Below are 18,519 nucleotides of genomic sequence, written 5' to 3' on the forward strand. Positions count from 1 at the left end.
TCCTTGTCCCCTAGCTGCAACCAGGTGGCTTCAGGTGATGATGGCAATGGGATCCTTAGAAAGCACAACCCAAGGCCAGGCCCCATGGCACCGGGGAGGACCGGCCACCTGCCAGCTGCCACCTCCATTTGGGATGTGCAAATAGCCCATGTTTGTTCATCCATGCCACCCCTGAGACTCACAGCTTTTATCCTTGAAGTGCTGCTGATAGGAGAGTCTGGAAAATGCTAACACAGGAGGAGACTCCCGCGGAGTTATAACGAAAAGCTTTACATAAATTGTGATGTTTCACTCATGTCCAGGTCTGGGAGGGCTTTATTAACTGCGGCTCGGTCTTTTTAGCTGTTGCCACTGGTCCACGTTGCTGACTTCGATGCATTCCGGTCATCAGACATTGATCACATGCCCACTAGGCACCATCCCAGGCACCACCAGGAGGCTTCACTCATCAACAGATAGTTACCAAGCGCCCACTCGGAGCCGGGCAGGGTGGCAGGCACTGCAGAACAATAGGGGATGACCGCCAGGCCTGGCCTGCAAGGGACTGAACACAGATACGTGATGTCAAAGACGGTGCCGTGGGCTCCAAGCTGTGAACTCCAGGAAGGCTTCCTGGAGAAGGAAATGCCAGGCTGAATCCCAAGGAAAAGAAGTGGACGAAAGCAGGGGAAGGAAGGCCTCCGGGGTACCAAGACCTACACCTGCGAAGGCCCAGAGGGAGGGAACCTCAATCGCTAATCCAGAAAGCACACAGATTCTCAAGGAATGCTTCCCAAACTGCATCTGGGTTCTCCAGATGAAAGGTATAGGTGTACCACCTACACCTGGTTGACCTGAACAGGTAGTTTTCCATTGTTAGCTCCCCAAGTCTAACCTTAGTGCTAAGCCCAGAGGAGGAGGACCCATTGGCCAGTAAGGCCAACACAGACGGCTGTGACCCAGGGCAGCACCACTGACCCCATGGAAAACCAGCGGAGAGAAGGGAAGGCTTCCTGGAGGAGGTAGCAGCAGGGTTGGGGCAGCAACCATGTCAACCAAGAAGAGCTCACACCGAGGACCCTGCTATGGACTGAATTGTGTCCCTGCCAGACTCACATATTGAAGTCCTAAGGCCCGAATGTGACTGTATCTGGAGTCAGGGGCTGTAAGAAGGAATTAATGATTAAGGCTAAAGGAAGTGGTAAGAGCAGGGCCTTAATCCAAGAGAACTGTGGCCTTATGAGAGGAAGGAGGCATCCCCCTCTCTCTCCACCACGTGGGGACACGCCGACAAGGCCAGCCATCTGTGAGCCACGACGCGCACCTTGCCCCAGACCTCCAGCTCTGCAACCACAAGAACCCAGTTTCTACTGTTCAAGCCGCCGTCTGTGGGCGTGGTCGGGCAGCCCCCGCAGGCCGACACAGAGCCGCCCCCCTCGGCCACCGTGGTCCCCGAACGCGCGGGGTGTCAGTTGAGGTAGCGGCCGGCCCGCACCCAGCAAGGCTCCCTGCTCTCAGGCTGCGGCGTGGACACGCAGGAAGCCCCAAGAGTCGCGAGGAGGGTTCCAGTTCTCACGGCCCGCTGGCCTCCTCCTCCAGGCACCACCCGGGGACGTGGGTGACAATCCCAGCTGTCACGGAGCTTCTCCGCAGATCAACAGAGCTTGTTCGTTAACGTAGCCACGCGCTTAAATTTTTAAGCGCTGCCTCAAAACCCCAGAGGATGCTGTCTGAGAGCATCAGCCGCAGCCAATGGCATGAACCACTTTCCATAAGGGCCTCCCGCCATCGGGAGGGTCAGTGCCGAGGAACCCGCTCGGCTCCCGCACCCAGGAGGCTGACAAGGCCTCGAGAGGCGGCCTCAGATCCGCCTTATACGGACGGTTTAAATGCTTTTCCTCCAAACAAGAAAACATTTTTAAAATAGCAAAGAAACAGCCTTTCCTTCAAAGTATAAACCACCTTTAAAAACTCGCCCATGTCCTTGGCCTTTTATTCCCCTCGACGGGAAGACCACAAACCCACAGCCCCCGGACACCAGATCAATACTTCGGAATTATAAGCAGCTATTTTTTTTCTCTCAGTCAAGTGTCAAATTAAAGACAGTCAATACCAGGAGTATAGTATCTCTCTGGAGATAAAAAGACAAATAACCTGTTGGATGAACTCTGAACTTGTAAAATCAGACTTTCTCTCCCGAGGATGGCAGGAAGCCCCCCACCCCGAGGGCAGCCCTCCCACGCTAAGTGCAGACGGCCGTGAATTAGGGGCTCCTGCCACCAAAAGAGGAAAGGCCCGCGCCACCCCACCTGCCAACCTGGGTGCCGCGGCAAAGGGCAGTGTCCCCAGCCCCCCAACATCTTCCAGCAGGCACGGTTTCCACTCCTGGGCTTGACTGCCGCTCTGAGAGCCCAGGGAGGCTCTCGCAGAGGGAAGGGTCCCGAAGGCAGGCACAGCTGCCTGGGAGCCCGGGAGCCTCCCAGGGTGTGTCAGCCCCTGAGGCCTGGCGGTCCCCTGCCCGCGGTCGCTCACACCCAGAGCGCTTCTTCCCAAGCGTGTCTTCCACCCTGATCATCTGGACTGTCCCGTGGGCGGGTTATTAAGGAGACTTCACATCCAGCACGAGGAAGGCGGGAGAGCCCCAGTCCTGTCCTCGGGGAGTGCACAGGTAGTCAGCACAGGAGGCGGCGGCCCAGGCAGCACGGGGAGCCGTGCAAACCCAAAAGAGAGAAAGGAAGGCTTCCTAGAGGCGGCGGCTCCCAGGCTGGGCCCTGCTCCTCTCTCTACTCCCACTGACTGGTGTCGTCTCAGTCAGACCCATTCAGTCACCAGATCCACCCCCCAACGCTCACTCAGGACACTCTCCTGTGGCACCTTCCATGGCTCCTGCTGCCTAAAGAGCAAGGCTCAGTCTCCGTGGCGGGGGCCCAGCCGCCCCCCGTCTGCCTAGATACCCTGCTCCGTCCGTCTGCCCAGGCCAGCTCTGCTTGAGGCCATGAACAGAAGCAGCCCCTGGGTCACGAAGGGGAAAGTGCCAGGCGGGAAGGCAAGAGACCAGGGTTCGAGCCCCAGCTCTGTTCAGGCCTCTGCCACTGTGACCACGTCCCTCTCCAGGCCCGTGTCCCCCCTCAGTAAAATGTAGGGGCTGGCCCAGGACCAAGTGGCACCCACGTCCCCTTCCTGCCCTGGCGCCAGCCAGGCCCGCCTGCAGCCCTTCGTCCTGGCGGCCGGCAGCACCTGGGAGAAGAGAAGCAGCAGCCGGGAAAGACGGGTCTGCAACTCCAGGCCTCGCAGATCGCTTTCCCCCTCCTTCCACGGCCCTCTGTCCCGCCCCGGTGGGCAGCTGCCTCCCGTGCCCAGGCCGCCGCGGGCCGGCTCCGCTGCTCCACACAGGCCCGGTCTCCCCGCAGCGTCTCCCTGGCCAGGCGCCCACATCCGGCATCTCCCCCTTCCCCACTCCTCACGAGAGAAGACAAGGGTCCGAGTCACCCAGGGAGGACAAACCCAGGCCCGGTGACCCAGCTGGCGACTCTAGGAGATTGCTGACAAGCTCAGCGGCAGGGCGGGGGACGTCTGTCACACCCAACACGAAGAGGCGAGGGGAGGATGGCTGGGAGGCAGGCAGCCTCCGGCAGGGCAGCTGCCTCTGGGTGGGGCACGGAGCACGGTGCCCAGCCATGGTGATGGCGGATGGTGGCACTGGCCCGGCCCCCAGACCCCTGTGCCACGCTGCAGCCCCGGCTGCTGGCCTCCCGCCAGGCGCCCAAATCAGGGCGCACTGCACATCTCAGAAACACGCCACCTCCGTGGGAGCGTCTTGAACTCGCTCTCAGTGTTGCTCTAGCAGCCAGCGCCCCCCACACTCCCTGCACCCTTGGGACTCTGCAGCCTGAGCCAGACTAAGAGAAAAGGAGATTTGATTCAGCTCAGAGTGCTCTGGAAGCTTCTGCTGGCGGCCTGGTGCTCCAGCGAGGAAGGAAGGACGAGCCCCCAGAGAATCTGCCTGGTAGCACAGGCACCTCCCCCAGCCCCAGCTGCTCCCTCTGCCCCCGCCAGATGTCGGGGTTGGAGGGCTGCTGCCAGGCGCAGCAGAAAACACAGGGAAGGGGGGCCCACACCCCTGCTCGAGGAGGCCACCCCGTCTCCCGGGGAAGAAAACCACGCTCTCAATAGAAAATCGAAATCCACCACCCACTGCCGCCAGCCAGGCCTCTGCAGAGCTCTGGTGGGACGTGAGATCCTGTGCAGTGGGGGGCTGGGTGGGCCCCCAAAGCCACACGTCCACATCCTAATGCACACGCCCTATGACGGGTCCTTATTTGGAAAGGAGGCCTTTGCAGCTATAATTAAATGAAGGATCACAAATAAGGAGATCCTTATTTGAGGATCTGCCCCTGCCCCCTTCCAGCTCACCCCACTCTCTGCTCCCCTTCACAGCAGCCCAGAAAAGAACCGCATATCAGTGTCCCCACCTCCTCCAGGCCCTCCCCAGGGACATTCGTCCTGGAACTCCCTACAACTCAGCCGCCTCATACCATACATCATGTGTTGGCTCAGCATCTGTCTCCCTCAGGGACGCGAAGCCCAAAGATGCAGGCACCTGGTCTTGCTCACCTTGGCGTGCTAGAAGGGTAGGTAGAATGCAGTGTACACTCCACAGATGTTTAGCGAGTGAGTGCGTAAGTGAAGGAATGAGTGAATGAATGAATGGGTGAATAAATGAATGAATTAGTAGTTGAATAAATTCTTACCTAGACTTCCCACTCCACATGCTCAGACCCTCCCTCTCCAGCTGTCCTAGCAGATGGGCACCTAAGTAGGCGGTGTTTGCAGATGAAGCCCCCATAGCCAGGGGTTGAGAACAGAGGCCCTAGGACCAGCCCCACTGAGATGTGAATCCCAGCTCCACCACCTGCTCTAGGTTCCACAGGGCCAGACCCTATTGTTTAAAGGGGTGGAGGGGCCAATTCTGGTTTTTGGTTTTTTTGACAGAGTCTCACTCTATTGCCCGGGCTAGAGTGCCATGGTGTCAGCCTAGCTCACAGCAACCTCAAACTCCTGGGCTCAAATAATCCTTCTGCCTCAGCCTCCCGAATAGCTGGGACTATAGGCATGCGCCACCATGCCCGGCTAATTTTTTCTATATATTTTTAGAAAATATATAGAAAATTATTTAATTTAATTTTTTAAATTAATTAATTAATTCTTAATTTCTTTCTATTTTTAGTAGAAACGGGGTCTCACTCTTGCTCAGGCTGGTTTCAAACCTGACCTTGAGCGATCCTCCCGCCTCGGCCTCCCAGAGCGCTAGGATTATAGCTGTGAGCCACTGCGCCTGGCCCGATTCTGTTTTAAACCATGACTATAGTTTTGGGAAACCTCACAGCCTTTCAGAAAGCCCCTGAATAATTGCATGTTGCTATTTAAACATGTGTTGGAGGCAAAGGCTCCTCGGACCTGCGAGACAGAGGAACTGCAGCCTGTGTGGACAGCATCTTCCCGTCAGTAGCGACAGCCTCCCTCTTGGGCCACCAGTGGGGCCTGGGAACAGGGCCACAAAAGCGGCCCGGGGCTGAGTTACGCGGAAGGATGAGAGTGGAGAAGCGGGGCCCTGTGATGAGAATGAGTCTGCGGCAAAGGTGGGGCCACGGCGGTTTCCTTTCTGCCCGGGAGCCCCATGGGCAGAGTGGTAAGGGGCACTTTCAGGGCAGGTGTGTGGCAATCCCAGCGCACACTGGAAGTGTCCTGTGGCCTGGAGCAGACGCCGGCCACCACGTCACAGCGAGTCCTAGGCATGAACTCTAGCGTCTCTCAGCCCTGAGCCTGCCGAGCGTGGAGAAAGCCCTGTGCAGCAGGCAGCAGGGGAGGGCAGGGGCGGGCGGTCTCCAGAGCACAGCTGCTGAGCTCAGACCACCGTGAGTTCGCGGGCCGGAGAGGGGACGCCCAAGAGCCAAATCAGAGCGCCACAAAGACATGAGAGCGGTTCGCCAGCTGCCAGCCCAATCTCAGAGCAGGGCGCAGCGCAAGCTGTCACGAGAGTGACCCTGCACTCCGATGCCATCAGTGACACCGACAAGGAAAAATAGTTTCATGCAGCACAGAGAACGCCGCAGGCCTCCAGTTGTTCTCTGCTGGGCTTTCCCACACATCTCCTTTTGCAGAGCTGTGCTCGGAAAGTTCAGAGACCCGAGGGGCCAGGCACATCTGGACAAGTGACTTGCATTTGTGTCACGGCTGTTCTGTGGTTTACACTTAAGTAAGTTCTGGCACCAGGCCGTTTGAGCAGCGGGAGGAAGACGCTCAGCTATTTATTCACACGTCAAGTCACTGCTGCGGCTCCGGCCGGACACCTGCCTCACTGCACGGTGACGCTTCCGGAGAGTCACTGGGCACCAGGCTCTGGCCTAGAGGCAGGCTCGGCTCACTTCATTCACCGGACTGTGGCGGTGCGTTCCTTCCTCGGTCAGTACTAGTCATCGCTGCATCTTGCCAGAGGGAAACTGACGCACAGAGCGGTGACATAACAATGGCCGGACCAGATCCCAGCATCTGCCCTCCCGACACACTGCATTCCAGCCATTGTAAGTGACAGCTGAAAGAAACTGCCCCTGCGTTTACTGCAAGGATGTGGGCCCACCCCACCACCGATGTCACCGTTCAGCCCAGAAATGTTTCCTGAGCAACCGCTTCACTTTTATCTAGTCATCTTTCCCTCTTTACTTTGCTTCTAGGAAGCTCAGAGCCCAATCCACGGCCCACCTGCAGCAACACCAGGAGCACTTCCTATGCTGAGCCTGTCCCTAGCTCCCTCAGATTTTGCCTTTGTCTTTGCTGATTTTATTTTTACACTGTTTTCACATCTTTGTAAGCCACCTCACTTCTTCTTTTTGAACAACACCCAAAAAATGGAGGGGAAGGGGTGTATCAAATCAACAAAGAAGAACACTTAAACTATGTTTCCGGGGCTCCCTGCAGACAGCTGGGATCACAGCTGGGATTTCAGCGCCCCAAGCTGAAGCACCTGAGCAAAACCTCATTTAGGTGGAGAGAGGCGGTGTATGAGACAGCTGTCTTGCAGGGTGGATGGTGCCCAGCAAGGTGGTTCCAGGAACAGGGACCTGCCAATTGCTGGCTTCCAGCTGCAGCCAGCCCTGCAGGGCTTTCAGAAGCCAGCTCTTGGAGCACCAGGCCTAGCATGCTTCTCATCCCCTTCCGAGGATTTGTGAGCGGGTAATCCCCAGGTTCGATCCCTTGCAGGTAAGCCAGCTCTTTTACCAGCACCTGCATCCAGACAGATTCATTCTGCTCGAGAGGCGGAGGCGGAGCACGCAGAGGCTGCGCCTGCGCTCTGGCGGTGCCTGTCCCGTCCGAGGACAGTGGGCCCCATGCGCAAGCGTGCCAGGCCCACACATCAGAGACACTTGGCAATGCCTGTTGAGGGAAGCGGGGGATGTGGCTGATCTATGAAACACAGGTGCACTGGGACCTCTCCATTGTAAAACTGGCAGCGCGCCCGATCAAATCACCTGACAGGCCGAGCTAGAACTCTGGGGAAGGGAGTGCTAAGTGGACCCGGGTTGGTTCCCACCACTTGGAAATTGCCGTCCTCGTAAACAACTTGCCTGGGCTATCACACGAGTACGGGCCTTCACCCCCACCCCAATTTAAAACTAGAGGCAAAGCCCTGTGACACCTGAGAAGCTCATAATTATGAAACCCCATTTCAGTGAACTAAGTCCTCGCCAGGTAGACATCTGCGTTGGCAATGCGATTAGACTTGGCTGCTTGGAGGGAGGGAGAGAGGGAGGAAAGGAGGGAGGGAGGAAAAGAGGGAGGCAGGGAGGAAAGGAGGGAGGGAGGGACGGAGGGAGGGAGGGAGGCTGCTGCGTGAGAGGCCCCGTGATGCCCAAGCGGACCTTCTGCCAGGTGGGGCTCACGCTGTCCACGGCAACACCTCCTGCCAGGCCCAGGGTGCAGCTCTGCCGCAGATGGCGGAGAGGGCCCGGTTCTGCCACTGCTCTGCAAATTCAGCAAGTTCCGAGCCTCGCCGCACTAAGGTGTCTTCATCTGTCACACGGGCTGACCCATCAGGCCCACTACCTACCGGTGGTGAGCAGCTGAAAGGGGAGCCAAGGTGCGCGCTCAGATGCGCCCCTCCCTGTCCCCACCCCACGCCCCAGATACTGCAGAGCTGCGCCATCTCCCGCTAGGAGCTCTCAGCCACCTTGGGTCCAAAGCGCCAGTGCACAGATGAGGAGATCCAGGCCCCGAGGAACTGCCACCCCGGGCATTCCGCAGGAGACCGAGCAGCGGGGACGCTGGCTGGGACTTCCTGGGTTGTGCATCCTGGTGCAGGCGGCCAGCAGACCGAACCTCCCTGGGCAGCCGTCCCGCTGCACCGCCTGCTGCCCGCCCAGACTCCAACCCGCATCACCCGCCCCGAGGGCACTGATTGCATTTGCAGGTGCAGGCGGGTGTCTGCCAGGACACCAGTGCTCCGCAAAGGAAGGTGGGAGATCTCAGAGGCTGCAGGGGCCAGAGCAGGATGGCCTGAGCAACCCTCAGTGAGCCTCAGTCTCCCCGCCTACAAAATGGGCTGCGTAGCTATTCCACAGGCTACCGTGAGAATGAATATGACCCAGGACACGAGGGCAGCCCAACCATGCTGCACGAGTTCAGGGAAGGCAAAAGAGCTGCCACGCAGGGGATGGGGTCAGGTCCTGCAGCAACATCTACTTCCTGGTGACCTCAGGTAAAGCCATGGCACACTCTGGGCCTCAGCCCCGTCAAGCCCGGAATGGGGCTGGCATGAGAGCTGAAGGGCAGAAGGGGGCTCAGACAGGGCCGGGATTACTCACAGCACTCGTCCGGTCCACCTGCGAGGGCAGAGCACAATTTTCTAAAAGGAAAGGATTTGGGGAGAATAAATTCTGCTCCAGGAAATGATTCATTTACTGGTGCCAGAAAGGCCAAGGCACAGAGGGTTAGAGACTGGGCTTGAGGACCCTGCAGGCCTCCACGTGACTCGCGCTGGTCTGTCAGCGGGGCTCCCAGGGGGGTGGGTTGCTGGACGGAGGAGCATGGGTGGGTGGAGGGGTGGAGGAGAAGTGGGCGGGTGGGGGCTGCTTCTGCTTCCAGAAGCTCGAGAGCAGGGTGGGAGGGAGTGGCCTTGAGACCACATACCGCGATCCATTCCTCTAACTTAATCTCATGATCTCTCCTCTGACCTTCAAGCAAATCACCAGTTTCTGTGGGCAGATAATGAGACCTTGGTTTGTTCCTGAAATTCCAGAACCCAAATGACCTTTGTGATCCTCGAAGCTCCACATTCTCCCCGGGACGCCTGGTTACCCCCGCTGGCCAAGCACTTGCAGCCAGGCCCACAGAAACCTTCCGCTTCCAGTTCCGTCTGCTCACTGGGGCGTTGGTGTGAAGAAGCGTGCCCCTGCCCTGCCCCTGCCCTGCCCCTGCCCTGCCCCTGTCCCTGCCTTCTCTCCCCTCTTCCAAGCTTCCCACCCTTCCTCCCAGCTCACAGCAGGAATGTTCATAATGGGCTTTAGGAAGCAAGGAAAGGATCTCCCCCCCACCCCCCTCCACCTCCACCTCCATACACAAGGAAGGGAGCCCGGGGACCCTCACCAGGTCTGGGATCTGGGCAAAGCCTCTGGCAGAACTCGCCTGTCCTGGGGCTGGAGGAGGAAGAGTTAACATAGCTGAGATGTTTAAAGGCCCCAAAGCAGGAAACAGCCACGTGGTCATTCTGGTGTGGAGAGTTCAGCCCCCTGGTCACAGAATTCAGAGTCACATGGCTTCCCTTCCAACCCTGGCCCCACCAGGATGGGCTACATGATCTGGTTGGGGGGGGGGCGGTATTTAGCCTCTCTGTGCCTCAGTTTCCCCACGGGGTGGAATGCATCCATGCATTGAACTCTTAGCTCAGGCTCTGGCACATGATGAATGGAAGTCCTCCTCCTCCACTGGGTGTGGCTGGAGAGAAAGTTCCAGAGGAGGAAGTAGACAGAGATGAGGCCAGCTCTGGCCGCCTTCTAAGCTGCATTCAGGAGCTTAGATTTCATCTGGAAGTCCAGGGAAGGCTAGAAGCTTCCAAGCAGGGAAGGGGTTTTAGGAAGCTCCCTGGCTGCAGAATCAGTTCTGTGGACAAGAGTCAGGCCCACCTAGTCCCCAGTGCCTCTCCCGGGGCCTGGGGAAAGGGGAGGCAGGAGGGGCTCCCACCCCTCACCAGATGCAGGGCCCCCCAAGGAGGAGATAGTTTGCGTTCAGGGGATGAATGGAGCAGACAAACATAAAGCCCACTCAGCCAGCGAGGGGACACCTGCCCCCAGCCGGAGCCAGGGCTCACTCGCCTTGTCGGCCAGTGGGAGCAGCATGAGATGGGGGTCCGAGGCCTCGCGCGTGCCAGGTGCTCCCCGGCACAGAGCACAGGCAGGCTGCCCTTCTAAGAAGCAGCAATTCTCTTCCATGGCCCCACAGCATCTCAGCAGCACTCCAGAAGATTAGACACGCCGCCCGGTAAAGTGGGACTCAAGTGGCAACAGCCCCCAGCACCTTCCCAGGGCTTTGGGGAGTCACAGAGGCTCCAAGAGGGCTGGCAGCTGCAAGGGAACTTGGAGCAGTGCCGCTCGGCTCACGCAGAGACACCTGCACCGTTCTCTGGTGACTGACGGAAACTCCCTCGGCCATGTGGGGCGAGGAGAGTTACTCCTCCCTGAGCCTCACACCCCCCAAACCTCGAGCCGGGCACTCGTCTGGATGCACTTGATCTTGCGCTCTTGCAACAGGGACTGGGAATCCCAGGTTTTGACATGGGGTCGGTGCTCAATGTAAGTCTGATGGATGAATGGGTGAATAAATGAGTCAGACCCTGGAGAGAAGCACAATAATGTCACCATATCCCACATGGAAGTTTATGCACCTTCTGGAGCACTGCCTCAGTCCCTCAGAAGCGATTTGGTTTGCTTACGACACTAGTAAGTTTGCCATCCAGATCTCTAGACCACGGGGTGACAGAAGCATGGCACGGCCCGGGGAAGAGCTTCCAGAGGCAGATACACAAACGGCGGCAGGAAGTGATGGCTGAAAGCCTGGCCTCCCGATTCTACAGGAGGTGAGCTCTGTAAACTGCACTCGGTCGGGGCCACCTGGCCCCCTTGTGTAGCCTAGGCTCCTGGCAGCATCACAGGGCGGAGACCAGGTGACTCCAGGCGGTCTGCAGGGCTCGGCCCTGAGCCCAACATGACAGGATCAAGCCCCTCTTGTGCTTGATCCGCTGGATCTGCCTGCACTAGATAGGAAAGTGCCTGCGAGCAAAGCCCTTACCCTGCAGCTCGGCCCTGAGTCGTGCAAACCGTAAGAACCACACCGCTGTGATGTGTGTCCCAGGTGGGTGCTGCACCTGCTGGGTCCAGCTACCTGCCCTTCTAAAGCCCCGGGCACGACAGCCCATGCACCAGACCCCTATTCCCACTTGAAGGACGAGGAGACAGTGGACACACCTGGCAACCACTAAGCTAGCCCTTTACTCTCAGAAAACTACAGGATACATTTTGGAAAGATTCTCATCAAAAATGATTAAATGAAAAGAAACGAAAATGTGTCAGCACTAAAGAGGTGTCACCTTAGGGAGCTGGCGTTCCCTGAGCATGCAGGTGCGCCAGGCGCTGGTTCATCCATCATCTCGCCAAGCACCCGGCAGCCCCGCAGAGCACACCTCATGAGCACAACCCGTTAGAAATTTGGGAGCACCTTTCACAGGACCAGCCTGACACCCCTCCCTCTGGGGGACACCAATTTGTGCTGCACCAGAGCCACTGGGAGTGCGCTCCGCACACATAATTTTAGAATGAATGAAGGAATGAACGATCCTTCCCTCCCCATGACAGAGAAATGAAGAGGAGCCCTGCGCCGAGTTGAAACCCGTGCACCTGAATGCTACGTTTCCATATTTCCCAGCAACCACGCATGATGAGAGGGGTGCCCAGTCTAATTTCTGGCCAACTGGGCCTGTTCTCAGACCAGCTGGGCAGTGACTGGATGCCAGGAAGAGAGGAGAGAAGTTGAAAGACCACAGGGGGAATATTTTCAAGTTAATAAATCCAGGCCAGATGGGTACTCAGATGCGGCTGGTGTCCGAGGCAAGGCAGTTTCTGTGCTTCCATCCTGCCTGTGAGGGGTGTATCCCGGCCACGCTTCGGCTCCATGCCAGACATCCCAACATGGTCCCCTGGGTGTCCCCTGCCCACCTAGGGAGCTCACCTCTGAACCAAGCACTCGGGGCACTGAATGCATCCAGCCTGGGAGGGAGGCACAGCCCCCAGCTTCGTTGGCAGACAGACGGTATGCTGAGGTTCAGAGAGGCCAGGATGGTGCCCAAGGCCACACAGCTTGCAAAGGACGGAGCCAGATTTTACCTCAACGTCCAGTTTCAAATCCATGCTGAAGCCACGTCTGCTGAATGCCCTCTCCAGGGCTCTTGCTCCTGCAGGCTGCTCACCTCCCAGAAACCCTCTCTCTGCCTTGCTCTCCTTTCTGGCGCTGGAAGCAACCCCAGCTCACTCAGGGCAGGACCACACAGGGTCCTGGCCAGAGAGCCAGTGTTCCAGAAATATCCTTCGACCAATGACGGGTAAGCACTCCAGCTTCCTCCATCCTCCATGAGACAACCCCACTGAATGTCCCGCTGTCTCCCCGAGTCCTGCACGGGCTACAGCGAGAATGCCTCACGTTGCACTTGGGCCCTCCCACCTCCCGCCCCTGTTTCTGAGTAAGCCATGTGCACCCGAATGCTTTCTCCTCGCAGGGTCTGCTCCTGGGGAGCCACACCTAGATGCAGCAGAAGAGACAGTACGTGGACACGTGGTTTTGGTTGGGTTCCATATGGTCCAGGCGGGGTGGGCGGACAGAGACGAGAGAAGAATCGAGGTGCTCCATGCTGGACACACAAGGCAAAGAGAGCCCATTTTCTTCTTCCCACCCACCATCCGCAGCTTTTCATGAAGATGTCCTTTCTCCCTGACTCAGGTGATACTGTCAACTAATCCACATTTTCAATGTTGTGCTCTGGAGTCTGTTTTGTGTTTTCCTAAATATTCGTAAAGGATGTTGGGAGATCTCAGGAGAAGCTGCTAGCCAGATGCCACCGAAAACAGGAGGTCCCTCCCCAGCTCTGAAAGCTCAAGTTCTAAGCCCACAAAGGCTCACAAAAAGCCCGCCAGCCCCTCATCCCTGGAAACGGACTCTGCCACACCTTGCTCTGTGGCCGTGCCACATGGCAAATCCCCGAACTTTGCCACCTTAGTCCCAAGCCCTCAGGGGTAAGGGGAGGTGATTACAGAGCAAAGGGGGTCTTGGAGAGTCTGGGCTGGTGGGGAAGGTTGGAGCGGAAACACTGGAAGCTTTTGCAGGCTTCTATTTGCAGAGACATTCCTTCCCACCTCGACGGAAGTTCAGCCCAAAGTGCAGGGTCCCATTGCAATTAGTGCAGGCAGCGCTGCAGCCACAGATGGTTTTATTCCTTTTCCCATTGCCCATCCCCTGGAAATCCCTGAGCCCCGTTCACACTGGTGGGGTGCCACACTCCTCCCTGCAAGATGCTTCCCAGGCCAGGTCTCTGGAGTGTGCCGGAAGGTTTCACCCCAAGGAAGCCTGTGTGGGCACCTGCCGAGTGATTTATGGCACGCCTGTTTCATTTAGTCCTCTAGAACATAAATCTGACTGGATGCATTTACAAAAAGAAAACGGCATGCTATACCATATATCTCTACATTCTGTTATTACATATTTCATTGATTCTAGGACCTGCGTTGTTTTTTGCTTTTCACATCTCTAAAATCAGAATGTGGCTTATAATCAATGCCATTCCTTAGTGGTGAACAAAATAATGATGCATCTAAGAAAGTTTTTAGATGGGATGAAATATGGTCTTTGAAATTTTTAAATACACCACGGTGAAGACTGCACCTCTTTTTATTGTTGACACCCTGCCTCTCCTAGTCCACAGACACTCACCACGTACTAGCTCATGGTAATGAGGGCAGAGTCCCTTAAAATGGATTTGCACTAGAGATAAGAAATTCTGCTTAATGGTTAATCAAATTCGCCAAAGAGGGGACTTTGGCAAGTCATCAAAGGCACCTCCCATTCCACAGCCCTATCCATGTTCCCCTCAGGCTCACGGGAGCACACACACTTCCCACAGGCTAATCATGTTGCCTCCCTTCTTAAATAGCCCAGAGACCTCCCTGTCGCCTCTGGGTGAGGTCACGATTCCCTAGCAAACACCCAGAGCCCATCACCCTCCTAGAACCTGCATCTGGATCCCCTGTCCCCCATCAAGGGCCCACCCTCCCTGTTCCCTGAACACACACCCTCTCTCCTGCCTCAGGCCCTTTGCACATGCTATACCCTCAGCCCTTCTCCACCCAGAAAACTCTTATTCATCCTCAAGACCTCAGGCTGCTCACACGTGCAATCGTTTATTCAGCTCCTATCATATACCGAGTCCTGTCCCCGGCACTAAGGGTGCCACAGAAAACAAACACGCAGAGTCCTGCCCTCGTGGAGTCTGCATTTTATAGGGGAGCCACAACATAAACAGGATGATTAAATAAATCGTGTCTTAGCTAAAAGTGCTCTGGAGTACAATACCACTGGGAGGAAGCATGAAAAAGGGCCAGGGCTACTGGCATTTTAGACCGAGTAGCCAGGGAAGCTGCCCTGCGAAGGTGATCTTCAGGCATTGACCTGAAACAGGGAAGGCCATTCCAGGCAGGGGGGCAGCAAGTACAAAGGCCTGAGGCTGGGTCATGCCTGGAAGGTTCCAGGAGCAGTGGGGAGGCCAGTGTGGTTGGGAGGGAGACAGGGAGGAGAGGAACAGGAGATGAGGTTGAAGGGGAGCAGGGCTGGATCCTTAGGCCTTTGTGGGCCACTGGGATCGTTTGGCTCTTTCTCTGAGAGCACTGGGGAGTGATAGGAGGGTTCAGAGCAGAGGAGTGACAGCGCCGGAGCAGCAGTGAGGTTTTGACAGACACCCTCCGGCCGCTGCAGGGCGCAGAAGGAGGCCAGCTGGGAGGCCGTCCAGCGCCACCCACCTCCACAGTGAAGCTTCCCACAGTGGCCTTATCGTTGGGGGTAGCCTGTTGTCACACTGAAATGTTCCGATCCCCAAATGACAAACCGGCTTCACTCTATGTGTCTGCCCAGCACAGACGACAGTGTCCAGCAGGGGCATGAATGAGTGAGTGAATGAATGAATGAATGCTGGAGAGGACGTGATTATCACACACAGCCCCTTGCTTGGCCTCAGAGCCTGCCGGGAGGCCGGCTGGGCCTGGGGTGGTGGCCAGCACGGTGCGGCGGGGCTTCCAGCTGTAAACTTCACGCCCTGCAGTGGGGTGCATGGTTCTAACTCACAAAAAAGTCTCTTTTTCCTTGATGCCTTTAAAGTCCTGAAATCTCTTCCTACTTATTATACATTTGCTAAACGCTTCACAAAAAGAAAACTATTTTGGTGTTCACCTCCTTGACAGTGGTGTTAGGGGGACTGATGGATCCAAGAAGCATCTTTTTTTAGTGCAAAGGCACATTTTAATTTTAGGTTAAGTGTTCTAAGCAACAATTTTCTTAGCAACAATTAGTCCGCAGACATGACTTTTAAATCACCCAACTTCTCGGAGATGTGGGGGCGGAACCTGGAACTGAGGGGCAGTCCCCGCCCCGCTCCTTCGGAAGAAGGGTCCCGCCCGCCGTCGCAGAGGGACAGACTCCAGGCCAGACTGCAGCCAGGTGGCACAGACAGAAGGAGAATCACAGGTGGCCTCCAGGGTGCCTCGTGCTGGAGTGTAGACCCAACCGGCTCAGCTACCCTGGAGGGGCGGGTGCAGCCAGGAGCCCCAAGGGAGCTGCCATTCGCGTTTATTTCTGGAGCTGGGAGCGGGCACGCCCACACGTGTGCTCCTGTGCTGGCCCCTCCCGCAGCCTGCTCTGCGACCCCCCCAGGTCTGCTCCCCAGCACTGCAGATGCTCTGGGTGAGATTTCACATCCGCATATATTCCCTTCCTGAGGCTGCTCTGCAAATCCCCACACAGTGGGTGGCTCGGAACAACCAAAACAGACTTTCCTCCAGTTCTGAGGACCAGAAGTTCCAGATCAGTATCACGGGCCGAAATCAAGGTGCTGGCAGGGCCCTTTCTTTCTGCGGCTCTGAGCAAAAGCCTGCCTTGGTCTATGGACGCGCCACCCCAGTCTGCCTCCGCCCCTGCGTGGCCTTCCCCGCTGCGTCCCAAATCTCCCTCTCCTCTCCCTTAGGAGGACACCGGCTGTTGGATCTGGGGCCCACCCTAAATCCAGGATGGTCTCAGCACCAGATCCTCAGCTGGATTACACCTGTGAAGATACTATTTCCAAATAAGGTTGCATCCACGGGGGTCAGGGCCGCTAGGAAGTGGCATGTCTCATGGGGCACACCAGTGAGCCCGCCACACTCACCGGCAGCCGCGTGTTCCCGCACGAGCACCCCACCCCGCCCAGCTGGGCCCCTCCCACATCCAGAGTCGCCCCGGTGGGTCCTTCACCTGTCTCGCTGACTCCGGGCCTTTGCATCTCAGAGAATGACAGTACCATCCTTCGGGACACCGTCAGCACCCTGTGTCGCCAGTCCTGGCCCAGCACTGGGCCAAGAGCCCTGGGGATCTCACCCAGCCCAGCACAGGGCCTGGCGGGACAGCGCCCCGCGGTGCTGATGCCCACAGCTGCCCACCGGCTCCTGCCCACCTCTTCCCTGACCTCACCTGCCCTCGCCAGCCTCCAGGCCCCAGCCCCTTTGCTTCTGGATGTCCCTGTCCCAGGCCTCCTGCCTAAAGCCCCAGCCTCCCCCTGCCTCAGGCTGAGGTCGCCCCCCGCCCTTCCTCACCTGCAGAAGCGTCCCCTCCTGGAAACCCCCCCCCAAGCTGTAACAACCTGCACGCTCCATCTCGGCTGTCTCCCAGCACCCTGGTGCTGCCCTTGATTAAGCAAGTGTTTTGTGCAGAGAAATTAAAGTCAGTGAATTTAATACACTGCTCTTAGGGGGAAAGGGGGGGGGGAGTTAGCAGCCGTAGTAATACCAGAATAATAACAAAGTTTTTAAAGGCTTAGGGGAAAGGAAAATGCCTACCCAATTCTAGCGAGCACTCGTCCCTTGTGGTAAAGATGTTCCACTGAATTAGGAAGTTTGATTCATTCAATAAATATTTATTGAGAAACTATTTAGTGCTTTATGAGGGCTGCAGAGACAGGTCAGGCCCCAGGCTGGCAGTGACTCCAGCCCGCACTTACAGCACGCCCCTCCCTCCCATGGAGCCTGCCTCGCCTGCTCCCTCTGCATCGCCACGACCCGGCCACTGAGATGAGCCACCGTCCACATAGGGAACTGACTCACAAGTGGCTGAGCAGGGACTCACCCGGCAGCCTGGCTCCAGCATTTCAGGCTCAGCACAGCAGTCCCGGACTCACAGAGACAGCACGTGGCCGCTGTCTTCACCGAGGTCCGAGGCAGCAGAGTGGGAGGGAGCGTCCCACAGGGGTCAGGCAATAGGGAGGCCTCGTGGGGGAGGGGGGGCATTCGATGGCCTTGCAGCAGGTGCGGGCAGGGCTGGGTCCAGTTCACCCCACACGCTGGGAAACCTCTGGCCACACAGCAGGTGCACAGCTGGTGTTTGTTGAATGAATGAAGGAGCCACAGCTGCTGGGCTGCGAGAGAGCAAGGAGGGGCTCGAGTGCCCCTTTGGGCAGGAAATCCTGTTTCCACGTCATCTTCGGAGACCTTGGATCTCAGGGACGATCTGAGATCCCACTGGGAAGGCTCAGGGCACGGGACGTGGCATGTGGAAGGCACTCAAGGAGATTTCTGGAAGGAAGGAGGGGCGGGGGGGGGGGGGAAGAAAGGCCACTGCAGGCTCCACGTCACTCACAGACATTCCCCAAATCAAGGCCAGGTCTCAGGCAGTAAGACTCAGACACTCGCCTGAGAAGTCCGGAGTCTCCCCACCACGCGGCCCCACCCGGCGGCGGCGGCTCCTGCCCAGCCTGCAGGCCGGGACCCAGAGAGCACAGGACGTGGGGTGAGCCGGACCCAGCTCTCGAGAGACAGGAAAGGGCCCCCACTCTGCAGCAGTGGGGCCCCGGGCCCCCACAAAAGGGAGACAGTGGCCAGCCCGCAGCCCGTGGGGGGCAGGGAGGGGAGAGAGGAGGAGAGGGAGGGAGGTCCGTCACACGGCCGCAGCCTCGGCCCAGCACGGACGGCGCACAGCCAGCCCCTGCCCTCAGCAGGAGGCCTACTGCGGGCTCCATGGTGGCCCCTGGGAACGTGGCCTATTTGGACAAAGGGTCTTTGTGGACGTGAGTAAGATCCCAGAGGAGATCGCCCTGGGTTACCAGGTGGGCCCTGACGCCCACAACGGAGTCTTGATAAGGGACAGGCAGATAAGAAGGCAGAGAGAACGGGGCCACAGGCCACAGAGCTGGACCTGGGGAGCTGCAGCCAC

At 57.7% G+C, this 18,519-nt stretch overlaps 1 protein-coding gene and 1 long non-coding RNA gene across 3 annotated transcripts in view; both read right to left on the reverse strand.

Annotated features, from left to right (window-relative positions):
* The window catches only part of SORCS2 (sortilin related VPS10 domain containing receptor 2), a 516,842-nt gene that overhangs the window by 422,249 nt on the left and 76,074 nt on the right, over positions 1 to 18,519 (reverse strand). The window lies entirely within an intron of this gene.
* On the reverse strand, positions 300 to 9,341 carry LOC109729698 (uncharacterized). Its single transcript, XR_002221916.2, has 3 exons — positions 9,163 to 9,341; positions 8,838 to 8,878; positions 300 to 544 (listed from the first exon to the last, which is right to left on the reverse strand). It is a non-coding gene; the product is annotated as an uncharacterized LOC109729698 (long non-coding RNA).

The sequence above is a fragment of the Microcebus murinus genome, chromosome 16, assembly GCF_040939455.1.
Source record: "Microcebus murinus isolate Inina chromosome 16, M.murinus_Inina_mat1.0, whole genome shotgun sequence".
NCBI lineage: Eukaryota > Metazoa > Chordata > Mammalia > Primates > Cheirogaleidae > Microcebus > Microcebus murinus.